This window comes from Triturus cristatus, chromosome 9, assembly GCF_964204655.1.
Source record: "Triturus cristatus chromosome 9, aTriCri1.1, whole genome shotgun sequence".
Classification (NCBI taxonomy): Eukaryota; Metazoa; Chordata; class Amphibia; order Caudata; family Salamandridae; genus Triturus; species Triturus cristatus.
Genome location: NC_140592.1, coordinates 956,547,348 through 956,567,102, shown reverse-complemented (window position 1 = coordinate 956,567,102; position 19,755 = coordinate 956,547,348). Strand labels below are relative to the sequence as shown.

General features: G+C 45.5%; 1 long non-coding RNA gene across 1 annotated transcript in view; it reads left to right on the top strand.

Annotated features, from left to right (window-relative positions):
* The window catches only part of LOC146799144 (uncharacterized), a 31,770-nt gene extending 12,862 nt beyond the window's left edge, over positions 1–18,908 (top strand). The window contains exon 3 of the long non-coding RNA XR_014969238.1: positions 18,868–18,908. This is a non-coding gene — a long non-coding RNA (uncharacterized LOC146799144). The remainder of the gene's footprint in view (positions 1–18,867) is intronic.
* The last annotated feature ends 847 nt before the right edge of the window (positions 18,909–19,755 follow it).

Here is a 19,755-nt window from a genome sequence, read left to right as displayed (position 1 = left end):
GAAGTATGGATATTTAGGACGGATATGCTCTTAAAAGAATAGAGTATTCCCTTACCCTTGAGACGTTTTATAGACGGGAATGTTCCCTGTTTTTATTTAAACCGGTCCCACCATCCTCATATTACGAGCGCATTTTAATACGGATACATAGGATGGCAGATTAAGAGGTGTGTTCCCTTATGTACCCTATGAATCTATCGTACTCCCGTTAAAGAGATATAAGGGAAGGAATCCACGAGTACCTACCGCTTGGATGTACTGGCTAGAATAGAAGATTCTCTATATTGTGGGAGACCATAATTAACTGTCCTGAAGAAGGTGGTCTTCTATCTTTAGTTCTCCACCGAAACGCGTCGACGCAACCTAAAAAAAGGGAGACTATAGATCGGAATGACATCTGTTCTCCGGAAAATGCAAACATTAAGTATCCATTGCAATGAGAATAGTTGATCTAGATCATTTGTCTTCCTTTGTTTTTTGATTAGAAAACATCTTTCTTACTTGTGTTCTCCCAGTGTTTACAAATGGTTTTTAGGATGAAATTGGTCTAGTATATTTTTACTGTATGTTTTTTTACTGTAAATTCTTTATTTGTTAACTGTCCAACAAATTACAACATTGGGCGCAGATTTTAATGTCTTGTGATTACTATAAAAAAAATGTTTTATCATGTCATTGTTTCTAATAAAATATAGAAATTTTTAATTACGAGTCCACATTTGGTTAAGACAAGGGTGTTTGTTCTGGTGATTGAATGTTTTGTTGTGAGTAAGAATCTGTGAGTTCACCTGATGACGTGCCAAATAGGGGAATTCTTCTCTTGACTTTTGTCTATTGGTGCTCTACCCCTATTTGCGGCAGAGAGCCCCTCTCTTTTACTTTGTTATGTCATATCACAACATGGACAATCGCAATTGCGATCCATTCTATTATTGAGCTGGACACTGCAGTAACTGCATTCTGGCCACGTGCCCTGGCATTACATCAACAGTACAGCTCTATTTTCTGCATGAAATCTAACAGAAAGACAGACAAAAATGTCACGAAGAGATACTAAATATACAATGCTGCACATTGAAAAATTAGACCAATTACCTTTTACCGTGGCTGAGTCACCCTCCACAGAATGGTTAATCCATGGCCATATTACACTGCCAGTCACGACATTCCAATTTCAATACTGCCTACAGTATCAACAGGTAGGCAGGTATGAAGCGTTGGGAGAGGAATACATACATGAGTCCTGGGAATTACCGTACAGATTTAGATGCAGGAATGGGGACACTGAATTTTTTCTCAGTGGTTCAGACTGTAGTGTAAAGTTCTTTAAGTGGGTCTCTAATTTGTAAGGATATTTTGCTTCAAAGAGCCTGTCATTCTTCGGTTGCTAACTTATCATGTCACTTGAAGGGATCCCCAACTGCTGTCATTCATATGGTATTCGGAGCTATTTGATTTTGAATAATCAAGGCTATTGTGGAATGGTACATAGCATCGCACATCTAGTCACAGTAAGTTCCAGCGTTACTTGTTGTATGCAAGTGTTGTTTCCATCGACCCACTCAGTTAGGGAGGCAACGCTATGGCCTTCATTGGATGTTTCCTTTATACGGTTTGATTCCCTGAGCAAACTGAAAGCCATGCTTTTCCAGAAGGATGTGGCCTTAACCTCAGCCTGAGAGACTTTTGTTCTCTGGGTTGCAATGTCTTCAGCTGAGATACAGGCACTAGTCTGAATGAATTTCCTGTTCCATTTCGGGAAATGGTACATCGTATCTTTATCATGTCTGATACAAGGGGGATCGTGTACCTATTGAAGAGCATAAGCTCTGGACTTTTGAGCAGCTTTCAGACAATATTCTGAGCTATTCCAGCATTTATACGCTCTGTATTGGGAAGCGTTTTTGGAGAGGATCCGCTGATCCTACTACTTGTAGTAGGTATCTTGGTTTTAATTTTCCTGCTACGCAATGGACAGCCCAGAGGCAGTTCCTCCAGAGATTGTGGAAAAAACACTCCTGGTGCGACATTGCCAAGAACGCATGGTACCCCATCTGGGCACAACTCATCTTTAGTAGCTAAGCGAGCATTGGTTTCAATCGTTCAGACCAGTCGGGGTTGACTGCATCTTGCTTGTGCTTCACTGCCTATTCTGCGGATACGAATGTGTGTTGGACATATGTCTGACTCTTCCATCAGTTGCGCCGCCGGATGTAGACGTACTACTGGACCCCTTAAAAGCCCAAGTGTTACAGTGTCCTCAGCGTATTCCCATGTTGACGACGGCATTCTTAGAGCCTCCACAGGATGCTGCAGCTGCTATTGGAATGGACACCAGCTCTACAACATACACACAGGTATCAAGTGTTTCCTCAGCGGCTGCTGTGGGAACTGAAGATGATCACCTTTGCTCCATTGACCTGATACAAGAGGTGTTACAGGAACCGTCATCTGCGAATGCGAGCTTCAGTGATGTTGCGTCTCCCACAAAGGACACATAAACATTTGGCTTTCCTTGTGATGGGAACAATTCTGCCCTTTTTCCAAAGAAAGCAAAATTGGGATGCAAAACATAGTTTTTTCTTTTAATTTCTGCTCTCACTGAGCATCAGTCTGATCATATATTAACATTTTAGTAGACTTATAGAGCTTTTTTTATTTTAATCAAGCATCATTTTTACATATACCATGTTTGTAGATGTTTTTAGTCACTGGTTTTATGAAAAAAAGTATATGCTTTTACCAGGCATATTTTAGCATTAGTTGACCTTATCGACCTTCGGATGAGGAGTGGGTGTTCTGAACCTCAATGTACCGCAATCTGGGCCAAGGTAGCTACACAACCTTTTACCTACATTTGTCCTACCTTGCTATGCACAACGGTTCTAACACTGACCTTTTACCCAGTTATGTGCTGAATAAATGTCAATCAGTTTCTTGGAAACTAGCCTCATTTATTATGCATGAGGATTCTTAGAAAGGTCCCCTGCACATAACGTACATCACAGCATGTTGTGACATTACTTCGATTGGGTCCGCACAGTAGAAGTATGCATGATTACTACCATGTATCTGTATGCCTGCATATATTCACTGGTTTAGCACAATTGTAGAATTCAACCTATTGTTGACTCTATTGGTGCTTGTAATCATATCCATTCGTTTCTGTCTAATGATTGTTGCAGCAAACATGTTTTATACTAGAATGACACTGGTTCAGTAAATGCTTATTGAAAACATCCCCATCTTTTATTCTGTGTATCTCTCTGAGACTAAGTAAGCACGTTTGACTGAGCGAAAAGTGCTGTACTGTTTCCACGATCCCTGAAGGATCAAGGGTTGTCATGTTCGATAGTTGCCAGAAACTATTCGCTCCTTGGTAAGGTTAGGGGGCTTATAGTGGCACTGTGAGCTAGCTGGTCTAAAGGCTATCATATCCTTTGGGGGTGTCTGGAATCAGTCTGGACACCAATCCCTTAGTTTATGTTGTTTAAATGCGCAGATCCTATATACATTTGTAGGAACTACACAACAGTACATTATTAGCAAAAAGCTCTTGTTTGTAACCTCCATTGTTTAGCTGCCATCCTCTAGGAATTGGCCATATCTGGTTTAGCGTTCGTGATTTCGTCGCCCTTGTGCAATGATACCTTTCCATATCAAGAAAAGCTAATAAAACAGTGTGCAGGGTGTTCTGATAATACCCTATTTCCACAGAGTAACTTTCTAACACCCTTCTCCTTTGATCTGAACACCTGTGCTAGGGTGCTTATGGCATGTTTAGCTAGGTATTGAAGAATTTTGGAAATAATGTAATTTTGAATAAAACTACCTACTTATAAATTATATTGGCCTGGTTAATAACACCGGACATCTATTGCAAAGTCATATGAGATCAGATGAAGGTCCAATTTGAGATACTTGCCCACAGCTGTTCGAGTCATCTCTTCATTGTTGTCAGGCAAAAGATCATACAAAAGCTCATTTCTGCAGTCCTCCAATGATCAGTTGAGGACAAACATATTTGCATGAATTTCATTAGTCGAGTGCTGGGTTAGTTAGATTGACCAGATGCCACAGGAGGTTGTCAGTGTATTCCTACCTTCCCTTTCTGTGACTTCCATCCCTCCGTCCATCTACCTTTGACAAGCCTATTAAGCTCCTTATAGCTCTTTGTTCTAATGCCATGAAGAAGAAAATGCAGCTGAGAGAGCACCCCTGCCAGTGCCCTATGCCTACGAGAAGAGCCTCAGTAATATTGGTTTACCTGTACCTTGGCAACCGGCCCATTGTATAATGACTTTACCTATTTGCAAAACTACAATCTATTTATCGCTTGAACCCCAAGTAGGTAATCCTATTCAAGCAAACAAACCTTTCTGGGTGTTGAGATGTCTCTGATAAACGCCCCCTCTAATGGATACTCCGTCTCCACACAAGGGAGGTCGTAAACACCCTACTTTAGAGGCTACAGTGGGGGTGAGGCTCTTCTGTCTGCAACTGGGCAGACAAAAGCTCATAATTAATGCTATAAAGGAATACAGTGTCAATAGAAGAGCAAGCATGAGCAAGGAGGGGGAAAAGATGAGTAACTAGAAAAGAGAACAAGAAAGGACTATTGAATGGAAGCAGGGGTAAAAGGATGGAAGGATGGATGATTGAGTGGATGATGGATAGGTGGATGTAGAGGTGAAAGGATGGCAGAGTAAAGGGATGGATGGATGAGTGAGTGAATGAATAGGTGGATGGACAGATGGAAGGATGGCAGAGTAACGAAATGGAGGGATAGGTGGGTGGACATATGAAAGCATGGCAGAGTAAAGGGATGGATAGGGTTTATGGACAGGTGAATGGATAGCAGAGTAAAGGGATGGATCAGTGGATGAGTGGTTGAAAGGATGAGTGAATGATGGCAGGGGGAATGGATATGTGAATGGATTGCAGAGTAGATGAATGGATAGATAGATGGCAGAGTTGATGGATGGATTGATGGCAGGGTGGATAGATGGGTGGATAGGAGATGGGATGATGGATGGATGAATGGACAGCAGAGTGAGGGGGCGGATGTATGTATGGCTAGATGGATTGATGGATAGCTGTTGGAAGGATGGATGGATGGATAGATAGATAGCAGAGTGGATGGATTGACAGCAGAGTGGATGGATGGATGGCAGGCAGAGTGTAGGGATGGATGACAGACTTGATGGATAGATCGAAAAATGGTAAAGTGGAAGGATAGCTGGACTTGGTAAAATTGAAGGTTGTATAAAAGAATGAATAGAAGACAGAATATAAAGGTGAAATAGTGGATATCAGCGGGTGGATGCAAGGGTGAAAGTATGAATGGATAGATACTTGGATGGAGGAGCCAAGGGATTTCTTATAGGGAGTGTTGGGCTCACCTTCTTTGTTTGCTTGGTACTATCAGAGCTTTAGTTCAATGTAGGGGGTATTTAATGTTCTGGTTATTCCCTCGCTCCACACTATCTTCTGGCCCACATGACGTTGTTGCAAGAATATGACTAAATTGGTCCTGAAAAGCACAGCAGAAACATGCAGAGTTTATTTATTCTTTTTAGATATCAGACGTTTTGTACTGCTTTCCACTCTGTCTTCTCAGGTTCGCAAACAGATATGTGCATGACCTCCACTCAAGCCACATGTAATGCCTACACTTTGAACTTGAGGCATGGCTTTGTATTCTGTGCACTCATGCACATAAATACGATTGGATAAAGGGAACCTAAAAGTATCAGGGCCTTTAACTAGGATGGATCCAAACCAAATACAGATCTCTTTCCAGAGACTGATCATATCTGTATAGAACAGGTGCCCCACGAAGGCCCATGAAGTCTTCTTCCATGATGACTTGAGTAGTAAGCATCACAAGAACAGATTCAGGGAGGAGAGGCAGACTCGACGTCTTCAGATGTAATCCTTCTCTTGCAAAACATTTAACCACTAGTTGGTTCCCAGACCCCTAGAGCAGCACATGAGCAGGTGCAGCCTTCTAGGAGGCCACAACGTCTGTATTCAGGGCCTAATTTATGGGGAATTGGCGTAGGGCAGCGCCGCAAGTCTTCTTGATGCAATGCACTATGCCAATGTAAAATGGCAGGAATGCACCGTATTCATCAAATACAGTGCATTCCTGTCCTTTCCCCCTACGCTCGTGCACAATTTGCTGTCTAGCACCAATGTAGGCACTCTTGCACCATGGTGCAAGGGTGTCTGTGTTGCATGCAGGATTGTTTTTGCAGTGAAAGGGGCACTTTTCAAGCACGAAAACAATCCCAAGAGGCGTTTTCCTCTTTCTATGTGTGGTGCAGAATGCAGAAAACGAGGAGTAATAAAAACATTTCCCTTGTTACACCTGCTCTGGGGAGAAGTAAGGTTTTGGTGCTGGCCCAGGTTTATGTGATTACGTAAATCTGGGGCAGCGTCAAAATCCATGAGTGCTGCATGGGAAAACCTGCTGCAAAGCCCATGGAACGCCTCGTTGACACAGAATAAGGCAAGGCAGCGGCTTGAGCTGCTTTTTCTCATTCCATATCTATACGGCCATGCAAAGCCCACGCAGATTGACTTTGCGTCGCCTCATAGATATGATTTAGAGGCTTGTGCCGCCGAAGCGTAAAATAAAGTGATGCTTCGGCGGCGCAAGCCTCTCATAAATAACCCTTTTCAGTTTATATCCTACACCTAGACCAACTGGCCCACCTTCCATATGTGCTGCACTTTCCATGGGGTCTATGATGCACTTTATTTCTGTGACATCATTGGTGGCTTCAGCCCCAAGGCACTCACAACTTCCCAAATGTTTTTCTTTGAGGTCAGTCATAATACCGCTAACACTTGTGAGCCTCACTGTACCTGGGATGTCAGGTTTGGATGTGACGCAGAAGGCACTGACACTGGCCTCGGCTAAGCCCTTACGTCCATGACTGGCTAGGATATACATTTTCTGATGAAACTGTCTGTACCCAGAACAAAAAAATGAAACACATAAATACAAACTCTAGAAGAATTACAGAATGTGAATAACCCAAAAGGTCGCTGTTTATAATGTAAATGCTAGAAAACAACCAAAGACAACAAACATACCGGGTTTCTCATATCTTCATTTTGGCCCCATAGGCAGTGATGTGGTATGATCACGCCACGCCATGTGACCGGTGCTTCCTCAACCCAACCTCACATATATTTTTTGTGTTCCACCTTCTCATCGCACTATAATTCTATAGTGATGCCCACAAGCCAATCAAACGTAGCCTACCGGCAAACGTAACAACGGCAGCGTCCATGGCGTGACAGGCGCAGCCACTAGACGCCCGCTCAGAAAATTGAGAGCAATTGAGCGGAAATCGCTTCATTATAGAATTTCTCAGGAGGGGAGGAAGGAAATGCAGATGGTACCGAGACCACATTAAAAGTCATTTACAAACAATCTGCTGAAAATAAGCAAAGAGCATCCAGATTGATGGGCCTGGCAGTGCGCTGTTCCTGCTGATTGGACGCCGGCCCAAAGTACATTTTATGTTAAAAATTACCTGGAAAAGCTATCTATTTTTTTAGTGATATTCAATAAGCAATTTGTTGTCTTGTTTATGAACACTGTAATTTGTCATGATTTTCAAAAGGAAATTAAATTAGGGATCCTATTTTGCGGCACATCATTGCCGGCGCACTGTGGTGTTGTCATCCAATTAATAATCAGTCAATAAGGCTCGATTCTTTCGTCTGGTGGGGAGCGGGCCTGTGCGCGTGCAGCATAGAGTATAGATTTGCATAGCAATTCGAAAAGCAACTCCCATTGGGGTGAATGGCGGAGGTAGATAACTTATAATGACTTGTCAAATGTTATACAGAGCTATTTGTCAAAACTGACACAAAAAAAGGAAGCTTAAAACACTTTTTTTTATTTATTCTGTGAACCAGACTTTGCTGTTCACCAAAATGGAACCGTTATTTTTTATTTATTTAGTTTGGATTATTTACAAAGCATAACTACCCCTAAGTACAGTGAATGGCTGCATACTGCAGGTTAAATCTTACGCATGCAGAGTCGACATCACATGACTTTGATGAGTGCTTTGATGTTTATTTATCAAATAGCCAAAATGTAAGTGAATTTTAAGATACATTAGAATTAAACTGAGAAATACACATATCAAACGAATGTGCCAGGCAGCCTTTAAAGGAGCATATTCCAGTTCGCTTTGAAATATAGTCAGAGCAGAATTGGGACGCAAGAGGGGAGGATGGTCGTGCCACAGCCTCGGTCTGAGACCTTAGAGATATCTAATTCAATATTTTATTTTTCTTCACTCACAGAATCTCCAGCAGACCTACCTCTTGGTGATATAAGAATCTTCTGGAAAAATTCAGGGGCATATTATCAAGGACGGCGTTAAAAAAAGCGGCGATAATGGGCTTAATAATATGCCCTGGAGAATTCCAATAGAAGTCCATGTTCTGGTGCGATAATTTTAACGCCGTCCTTGATAATATGCCCCTCAATTTGTGCACTTCATAATCTAATTTTTTAAGGTAGAGACTTTTAACGTGATTCACCCAAGAATCAAGGTTTCTGATGCAGAAACCAGAAAATAGTGATTAAAATAGAAGATGTTCACAACTTTTTGCTTTAACTACTAGATGTACAGTCTTTACAGCAGTAAGGATGGTTATATTTTTCACAGTATCTCTTTTATTGATTTTCTGCCATAACAGTTGCATACAGTTCGCCAAAGCATTTAGACATGATCATACTCTGCACACGTTTATATCATAATGTGCATCTGCCCCATGTGTTGGCTGCAGCTGAAGGTACTTGACGTCCCCCCATGTGTTGGGTTTCACATTTATGCATGCAGTACATATCCATGTGATCCTGCTTGGGCATGGGGAAACAAGTTGGCCTTGAGGCCGTTATGAGAATTAACATGAAACCAGAAAATAATGACGACTCTACCTGAACCGGGGGAACATAACTATTAACCCGCATTTTAGCCACTATTGCAGTCTACAATATTGCCCCATCCTGGTGGGTCTGGGTATTACGTCACACTGATAGAAAGCAAACTCTCATCAGAGGTTTACACAGCACTTAATTTGTAAAAAAAATAAGCGCTAGGGCCCTCGTCAGGAGGCCACCACAGTTGCACCACACATTGCCACAGTACTAATACCACTACTAACCATCACACTGAGGGTGCCAAAGCTTTAACCCCTTCGCTGCTAGCCCTTTTCCCCCTTGTGCTAAGATTTTTTTGGGCTATTTGAGGTAGTTCACGCTTAGGCGCCTGTAACTTTTTGACCACATAAGGTATCCAGGCCAAATTTGCGTCCTTTTCTTCCAACATCATGGGGATTCTAAAGGTACCCAGGGTTTGTGGATTCTCCTGGAGAGGACCCGGAAATTAGCCAAAATACAGCGACATTTTGTTTTGTTTTGGAAAAATGGGAAAAAAGGGCTACAGATGAAAGCGTCTGTTTTTTTTCCCTGCAAACGGTATCGAAAAAGGGGTTGTGGTGCTGAATTCACCATCTTCCCAGCTTTTAGGGACAAGCAGGCTTTCATCGGAAAACCAACAGTTTTGGCATTTTGCTGGGACATAGCCTATTTTTGCTATTTTTTTGTGCTTTCAACCTCTTTCCAGTTAATGGTAGAAATGGGTATGAAAGCAATAATGTATCCTGGAAAGCTATACATTTTTGGAAAGTAGACAAAATTCTAAATTAGGCAAGGGGTCATTTGTGTAGATCCTTCAAGGTTTCTTTATGGAAACTAACCGTTGAATATGGGAAAAATTGAAAATTAGTTGAAAAAAACAGCCAGTTGTGTCAACGTTTTCACCTGTAACTTCTTCTAATCATGACAGCTGTTTGAAAGCAACATACCGTTACATCCGCTGGACCTTTCTGGTTGTGGGGATATATAGGACTTGTAGGTTCACCAAGAACCCGACGAACCCAGAGCCAATAACTGAGCAGCATCTTGCAATGGTGTTTTATTTATGTACCGGGTATATAGCAATTCATTTGGGAAAATATATACATGGAAAAATCGATATGAAAGACACCTATGTATTTCTGAAATTGGAACAAAATATAGAGTTTAGAAACAATAGATATTTGCACATTTCCCAAATTGTGAGTTCGCATACTAGCATGAGAATTATAGGTCATTTTCCAAATTGACTTCTTTTTTACACATTGGTGCCAATTACGATCCGGTAAAACAAATTCCCGTACGACTCGTATCCGGTCTTTTTACTGTACGAATCGTACAAGTGCCGTACAAACTGGCAATCACGATTCGCATGGTAAAAAGCCCATACAAGTCGCATTGGGATTAATTCCCCACACGTCCTCGGGTCGAAAAAGTGTCCGACACGTCCTCGGACGATTTACCGTACAAACGTGAAAAGCGAAGTCCGACCGGGGAATCACGATCCGTCCCGGGTGTCCGAATGTACAACCGTATGGTTAAAAGACCGTCCGCACCGAACTCCAATAGCAACCATGGAGACGTACAAACAGATGCCCGGTACGCGCTGTACCCCCCCCAGCCCCCGCATGTACGCGCCGTACCCCCCCCAGCCCCCGCATGTACGCGCCGTACCCCCCCAGCCCCCGCATGTATGCGCCGTACCCCCCCCAGCCCCCGCATGTACGCGCCGTACCCCCCCCCAGCCCCCGCATGTACGCGCCGTACCCCCCAGCCCCCGCATGTACGCGCCGTACCCCCGTGTATGTACACCCGAGTACGTGTCGAACTGTACGTGTCGAACCCCCCGTGTATGTACATCCGAGTACGTGTCGAACTGTACGTGTCGAACCCCCCCGTGTATGTACACCCGAGTACGTGTCGAACTGTACGAGTCGAACCCCCCGTGTATGTACACCCGAGTACGTGTCGAACTGTACGAGTCGAACCCCCCATGTATGTACACCTGAGTACGAGTCGAACCCCCCCGTGTATGTACACCCGAGGACGTGTCGAACCCCCCCGTGTATGTACACCCGAGTACGTGTCGAACTGTACGTGTCGAACCCCCCGTGTATGTACACCCGAGTACGAGTCGAACCCCCCCGTGTATGTACACCCGTGTACGTTCGAGTCGTACCCCCACCCGTGTATGTACGGTGTGTACCCCCAGCGCGGAAATGGTGTTTCCATGCGAATCGTACTTGCATGTTTGTAAAGTTTTACGACCGGGTACGAGTCGGACGGAAAAAAGCCTCCGTCCGACGGTTCGTACCCGGTTTTTGCCGGATCGTAATTGGCACCATTGTCTTTCATTTGGAAGGCAGAAATGCATCAAAAGTCAATAGGTAATAACAGTTACTCTACAATTCTGTGTTACCCTCAGTCTCCCGATAAATATGGTACCTCACTTGTGTGAGTAGGCCTAGTGCCCACGACAGGAAAGGCCTCAAAGCGCAACGTGGACACACCACATTTTCACAGTGAAAACGGACCCTTTTTTTTGCAAAGTGCCTACCTGTAGATTTTGAACCCTAGCTCTGCCTGCACCTAGGGAAACCTAGCAACCCTATACATTTTAGAAAACTAGACACCCAGGGCAATCAAGGATGGGGTGACTTGACTGGCTCTCACCAGGTTCTGTTACCCAGAATCCCTTGTAAACCTAAAAAGTTGTCCAAAAAAACACATTTTCCTCACATTTCGAAGTTGGAAAATTTTGGAATCTATGTGGATCCACAAAATTCCATCCACCCCGCGTTCCCTAAAGTCTCCTGATAAAAATGATACCTCCCTTGTGTGGGTAGGCCTAGGGCATGCGACAGGAAACGGCCCAAAACGCAACGTGGACACACCATATTTTTACAGGGGAAATTGACCCTTTTTTTGCGAAGTGCCTAGCTCTAGATTTCTAACCCTAACTCTGCCAGCACCTAAGGAAACCTAGCAAACCTAGCTTCTATAGCGCAGGCTACCTGGAAGGTCGGAAGGCGATACCCCCCCCAACTGGTCCTGGACAAATGGAAAGAAACGATCTTACCTGGATTACTCCATCTGTAATTCAGCTTTGCTCCATTGTCTGGTTAGCTTTTGCATCCACCCACGTTCTGAAAGTGATCACCGGCCCCAGGTCATAGCTTTCAAAACAAACTCAGTGAAGCATAAATCAGCACCCACAACCAGCAGGGGTATATACTCCGAAAACCTAAAGCGCCTCAGATGGAGCGAAGACATCAGCCCGATGATTCTCCATGCATCCACGGAGCACATAAGAGGTGGAATTGACCAGGATGCCTCCCCGATAGCAACATGCATGACTCTCTGCTTACATCTGATCAATCTTTTTCCAAAAAAACAGCATTCTCCAAGGAGACCCCTCCCACGCCAGTTTGCACTCACAACAGTCGAAGCTACTCAAGAAAGCTAGAAACAATGCCTTACGGCTACTGGTAAAAGCTCCAGGGAACAGTGAATTTTTAAAACAGTATCAAGTAGCCCAAAAGTCATTTAGGCTGGCGATCACTAAAGATAAACGGACACATGATAACCAATTCTGGTGCAAGCTAGTGTGGGAGAGTAAGAGCCGAAATCCTCAAAAATTCTGGGCCCTAATCAACCAGTCCAATTCGAGCACATTGAGTTTTGGATCTGCCAACATCCAAGAATCAGATTGGGTTACCTTCCTCACCAACCATTTTAGATCTCCAGAATGCTCAGGAACTACAGGAGGCAGCCCCGCAAGAGAGAAAGTAATAGATTTTAACAACAAGCAGAGCAATCCGACAGAGCATTTATACACCAACAGTGAGGATCCTCAGATGCCACAAGATAGGGTCGCCACTGCTGTGTCAAGAGCTAGATCAGATGGAGCTCCGGGCCCAAATGGCCTGCCACAGAATCTGTTTAAATCTGATGTGGCTCTCTGGTCAGGCCTATTGACAAATCTCTTTAATTTTGCTCTGAGAACAGCAACAATCCCAGATTCATGGCGGGGTGCCATAATTCAACCTATTTATAAATCAGGTTCCTGCGCCTCTCCCAATAATTACAGACTCATCGCACTGCTGGACATTGAGGCGAAGCATTACGCGGGCCTCCTGCTGGAGGAGTTGAGCCTATGGGCAAAGGACCATAAATTGATACCAATTAATCAAACAGGTTTTATTGCCAAGTCCGGGACGATGACCAATCTATTAACATTGTCAACTATCGTCGACAAAGCACTCTCCACATCTAGATCGGTGTTCTGCTGTTTTGTCGACTTTAAAGCAGCGTTTGACAGGGTTCCGAGGGCTGCCTTATGGGAAAAGCTGAGGAAATGGGGGATCCCTGATAAACTTTTGGAGGCAATTATACAACTGCACTCCAGAACTTGGGTCAGGGTGAAGCTGGGGTCCAGCACGCATCTCTCCCGGAAAATCTCGACATCAAGAGGCGTGAAGCAGGGATGCGTGCTGGCCCCCATGCTTTTTAACCTGTTCATAGCGGACCTGTCAACTTTACTGGATGATACTAACAGTCACTCCCCAAAGGTGGGAGGTACGGCATTAAGTAACCTTTTATATGCCGACGACCCGGTTCTCTTTAGCCTCACTAGGGTCGGGTTGCAAAGGCTCCTCGATAAACTGTACATCTATATGACCATGAACCAACTTGAGGTTAACTTAAAGAAAACACAAGTTGTCCCATTTGGTCGGAAACGGCACATTGTCGGAGGATGGTCATACAACAACATAAGCCTTGTCGTAGGACACTCGTACAAGTACCTAGGTGTCCATTTGGACTCTAGGGGCAATCTTATTAAACATCGTAACGAGATCGCAGTTAAAGCGATGACCCTTGCGGTGTCATTAGCTAAGCTCTCGAAAAATATCTCCGGTCCAACTCTTTTACCACTCTTAGAAGTTCTCAGAGCAAAAATTGGCCCTACTTTATCATATGGCATAGAGATATTCAGGGGCAAGCTGAATACTGTCTTAAACCAACATACGACTAAAATTTATAAAAAGGTACTCCATTTGCCAAACTCCGCATCCGCAGCCCAGGTAAGACTAGAGCTAGAGATACTGAATTATGATGTTTCTAACATCGGTTCATATCTAAACCTCTGCCATAAATTGAGGCAAGCGGACTTAGGCACACTAGAAACCTTGGTCTGGTTAGAAATCACCCAGAAAAACCCTGGAGGTACGTTTGGTTGTCTTTTCAAGGACCATATCCACCAAATGTCGGCGAGTGAGCTATGGGCCCTTAACCCCAGTCGGGCAGTATTTAAGACTGGCATCAAAAAATGTGTGAGAATGAGCTCTCTCATAATGGATAAGGCACTTCTTACCAAACGTAGTCATGCTTGGGCCCTTGTAAATTCATACAGACGGCTAGCCCCTGCCTCTTACCTGTCGTGCACCTATTCATTGTATCTAAAACGTAGTTTTATGGCAATCAGAATGGGTGACTGGCGTTTCTTGCAAGATTTGCCCACTTGGCGACGCACGTCGGAAAATGTAACCTGTAGAGGGTGTGGCAAGACAGCCGAAACTCTGCTACATGTGGTTTGTCTCTGCCCAGCCTTTAATTCTCAACGCAGGTGCAAACTCAAATTAGAGTGGAATAGGCTGGGCGCTCGGACATGTAGGCAAGCCATTATCATGGCCCTGAACCCCGAAAAATACAGATTTAAACCTGGGTTTAATAATTTTTAGTCAGCAAGTATATTGTAATTTGGTGCAAAAGAGGCTTTGCTAATAAAATTTTTAGGGAAGATGAAATAAAATGATTATCACGCTCTGCAATCTGACAGGTTAATTCATCAAATCGTATTTCAAAGAACACTGCCTTGCTTTTAATAAGTATGTTGCACTTTTATAGGCAGTGTATTTTAAAACAGTTGGTTTTTAATGTGAATTTTGTAAATTCTTTTAAAGATATCTGTGTTATATCTAAATAAAGATTATTATTATTATTAATATTATACATTTTTGAAAAATAAACACCCAGGGGAACCCAGGACGGGGTGACTTGACTGGCTCTCACCAGGTTTGGTTACCCACACTCCCTTGCAAACCTAAACATTTGTTCAAAAACACATTTTCCTCACATTTCTGTGGTGGAAAGTTCTGGAATCTGCGTGATCCACAAAATTCCCCCGACCCCGCGTTGTCCAAAGTCTTCCGAGATAAATGGTACCTCACTTGTGTGGGTAGGCCTAGTGCCCGCTACAGGAAACGTCCAAAAAACGAAACGTGGACACACCACATATTCACAGTGAAACCGGTCCCTTTTTTTGCAAAGTGCCTAGCTGTTGATTTTGAACCTTAGCTCTGCCGGCACCTAGGGAAACCTAGCAAACCTATACATTTTAGAAAACTAGACACCCAGGGGAATCCAGGATGGGGTGACTTGACTGGCTCTCATCAGGTTCTATTATCCTGAATCCCTTGCAAACCTAAAAATTTGTAAAGCAAAACACATTTTCCTCACATTTCTGTGGTGGAAAGTTCTGGAATCTGCGTGGATCCACAAAATTCCCCCCACCCCGCATTCCCCAAAGTCTTCCGAGAAAAATGGAACCTCACTTGTGTGGGTAGGCCTAGTGCCTGTGACAGGAAACGGCCCAAAACGCAACATGGACACACCACATTTGCACAGTGAAAACGGATCCTGTTTTTTGCAAAGTGCCTACCTGTAGATTGTGAACCCTAGCTCTGCCGGCACCTAGGGAAACCTAGAAAAGCTACACATTTTTTAAACCTAGGTACCCAGGGGAATCCATAATGGGGTGACTTGACTGGCTCTCACCAGGTTCTGTTACCCAGAATCCTTTGCAAACCTAAAAAGTTGTCCAAAAAAACACATTTTCCTCACATTTCTGTGGTGGAAAATTCTGGAATCTGCGTGGATCCACAAAATTCCCCCGACCCTGCATTCTTGAAAGTCTTCCGAGTAAAATGGTACCTCCCTTGTGTGGGTAGGCCTAGTGCCCGCGACAGGAAACGGCCCAAAACGCAATGTGGACACACCACATTTTCACAGTGAAAACGGACCCTTTTTTTGCAAAGTGCCTAGCTGTAGATTTTGAACCCTAGCTCTGCCGGCACCTAGGGAAACCTAGCAAACCTATATATGTTAAAAAACTAGACACCTAGGGGAATCCAGGATGGGGTGACTTGACTAGCTCTCACCAGGTTCTATTACCCAGAATCCCTTGCAAACCTAAAAATGTGTTAAAAAAACACATTTTCCTCACATTTCTGTGGTGGAAAATTCTGGCATCTGCGTGGATCCACAAAATTCCCCCCACCCCGTGTTCCCTAAAGTCTCCCGATAAAAATGATACCACACTTGTGTGGGTAGGCCTAGGGCACGCGACAGGAAACGGCCGAAAACGCAATGTGGACACACCATATTTTCACAGGGAAAACTGACCCTTTCTTTGCAAAGTGCCTAGCTCTAGATTTCTAACCCTAACTCTGCCAGCACCTAAGGAAGCCTAGCAAACCTATACATTTTTGAAAACTAAACACCCAGGGAAACCCAGGGTGGGGTGACTTGACTGGCTCTCACCAGGTTCGGTTACCCACAATCCCTTGCAAACCTAAACATTTGTCCAAAAACACATTTTCCTCACATTTCTGTGGTGGAAGTTCTGGAATCTGCGTGGATCCACAAAATTCCCCCGACCCCGCGTTGTCCAAAGTCTTCCGAGAAAAATGGTACCTCACTTGTGTGGGTAGGCCTCGTGCCCGCTACAGGAAACGTCCCAAAACGCAACGTGGACACACCACATATTCACAGTGAAAACGGTCCCTTTTTTTGCAAAGTGCCTAGCTGTAGATTTTGAACCCTAGCTCTGCCGGCACCGAGGGAAACCTAGCAAACCTATACATTTTTTTAAACTAGGCACCCAGAGGAATCCATGCGGAGGCTCATGGAGACCATGGAGCGGGCCAATGCGGAAAGAGCGGTTGCCACGGCTGCACACCAGCGAGAGGTAGCTGGGTTCCTCAATGACCTCAAAACCATCCTCATGACATTGCTGCCACAAGGCCTTGTGCCGATGCATGCTGCTGCTACCACTACATCCACATCTTCGCCCCCTGAAGTGACAGTGCCACACAGTGCGGCAGACATTCCACCTCCGGCCCCTGAGGTGTCACTGCCACACAGTGCTGGAGAAATGCCAGCACCACCCACACGTGAGGCACATGAGACAGCAGAGGACGAAGATGCGGATGAAACCGCCTTACTGGTACGGAAAAAACTGTAGCATTCATCTCTGCCATATGGCTGGTTTCAGCTTGGTTCTGCCCTCTGCATCATCACCTTCCACTGTCCCCCGATACACTCTGCGACACTCACCTTGGACCTCGACATGGACTGCCATATCCTGTTTGATCGCCAATGACACCGCTAACAGACTGCAGACAGAACTCTTCCCCTCCCTTTGGACTTGTCATTCCCTGAAGGACTCTGACTGGCCATCCTCGGGTCAACATTGTAAAGTGGGCTTTGCATGGCCCTGTACTGCTCCAGATGCAAGACTCCACTGAGTATGCATTAAACATTCTAAATCATACAGATGTGTCATGTCTATGGTCTTACAAGTGTGGTAGTATGGACAAATGTTGGGTCAGTGAATTCCTCTTACGTCCATGTGGCTCATGTCATTGGACTCGGGTCACAGGGTAACACATTGCCAAATGTTGTCAGGGTGGCGCCGACCCAACAACAGCGACACACACATTTGTTGCTTCCTTGTCCAGCCCCATACTGTACAACGCCCAGAGCGCAGGGGTCATTGTTCAAACTCTTCTGCTGGACTGGCATACGCCTGGCCAGCCCACTTCGCTTACGCTTACAGGGGGGGACAACAACGCGACATGTCCCAGGCCTTCCCTGTTGGGATCTGCTGCTCAAAGGTCTAGTTGTCAGCATGCCACAGCCACTCCCTCACGGCCGGTGTACACCCACACCACACCCATCCAGCACACGCGTCACAGCACATGTGACCCTGCCTATAAAAAGGGCCAGGCGCACATGCTCTATACCATTTCCAGCCTCTCTCGGGGTGTATCCGTGTGGTGTGCATGTAGGCATGGGGGCCCATGGGCCTGCGACATTACATTCTGCAGGTCCAGAGGTAACATGATGGCGCCCGAACTACGATACCCAATCGAAGCGGGTCCATGAGTTGCAGGGCATGGACTTGGTGGCACCGGATAAATTGCATCCGGCACAGGCACAGCGCCACGGGATGGTGACTTTGGGTGCACTGAGTTAGGGGCACCTTAAGGGCTGAGCGGGTGTGCAGCCTGCGATGATGCCCCGTCCCGGCGGTCCAAACTGCTCAGGTTTAGTGTGCCCTGCTGGACCGCAGTGTAGGCCAGAGCCAGCGGGCAGCGCAGGCCTACCGCCACGTGGCATTGCATCCCAGATCACAGAGTTAATGGCACGTCAAGGGCTGAGCGAGTGTGCAGCCTGCGATTATGCCGGGTGCACTGTTATGTCCTCTGACATTGCGAAATCAAGACCCAGAGTCAAATGTGAGACCTGGCAGCCTGCGGAGGGGGGCTGCATGATGTGGAGGGTGCCATGTCCGTGGACCCTGGGCTTGTGGCTTGCAGCAGCACGTGGTGGGACCTCTTTTCTACACACCGGTGGTGGAAGGTGAGCAGTGAGGCCCAGGGGCGAGCATGCACCACTGGGCAGCGGGAGGGGCTGGGGTGTCTCTGCCTTAGTGCGCATGGGCGAGCATGCACCGCTGGGCGGCAGGAGGGGCTGGGGTGTCTCTGCCTGGGTGCGCAAGGGCTGGCAGGCGAAGATGTCTTGTGCAATTGTATGTACTGTGCCATTCATGTATCTGGACTCTGTTTCAGATGACGGGTCTGTCTCAGATGTGGGACCTGGTGAACTGCACTACATACTGGCATGTGATTGGAGACACACCGGTGGCAGCAGGTGAGCAGTGTGGCCTGGGTGCGCAGTGTCGGCACTCTCTCTCCCTCTCTTCTTCTCTCTCTCTCTCTCCTCCTCTCTGTCCATCTATCTCTCTCCCCCTCTCTGTCTGTCTATCTCTCTCTCTGCCTCTGTCCGTCTATCCCTCTCTCCCTCTCTTCCTCTCTCTCTCCTTCACTCTCTCTGTCCCTTGATGTGCGTAGGACACACCTTCTCATCATGATTTTTTCTCTTGCAGGCTGTGGCCTAAGGATTGTCCTGAGGGGTGCCGCCATGTGTCTTCATTTCTTTTCTGTGTTTATTATAATACATTTTCATTTGTTGCTTCGAAGGTGAATTTGTGATGCTCATTTTTGTGACGACACATGCATGTCACCAGATGTGATTGTGCGACATCAGGCGGATTATTTGGCACATGAATCAGTGTAGTTGATGTGGCATGTCTTTGGCGGGGGGGGAGTGCCGGGGAGGTGGGTCCTGGGGGTGGTGGCGGTGGGTGTTGTTGCCCTATTGGGGCTCTGGGCTGCATGTTCAGTTGCCTGGGTGCATCTGTTGTCCTTCAGAATTGGCTCTGGGCTGGGCTGCTTTTGATGGTGCAGGCTGTCCTCCGACTTTACAACTGGTCGGAGCAGGTGTTCATTTCCTGGTGCTAACACACCTTTTTGCCTGTTTTGTGTTCTTATCGCCGATGTGGCTGGTCGTTGAGAATGTTGAGGAGTGGTGTTGTCGCGGCTTTTCACACAGAAACGCCTACTCTGCATCTCATTAGGGGAAATTGTTGCAGGGGTCATCTGTGGCAATGTTTCTTG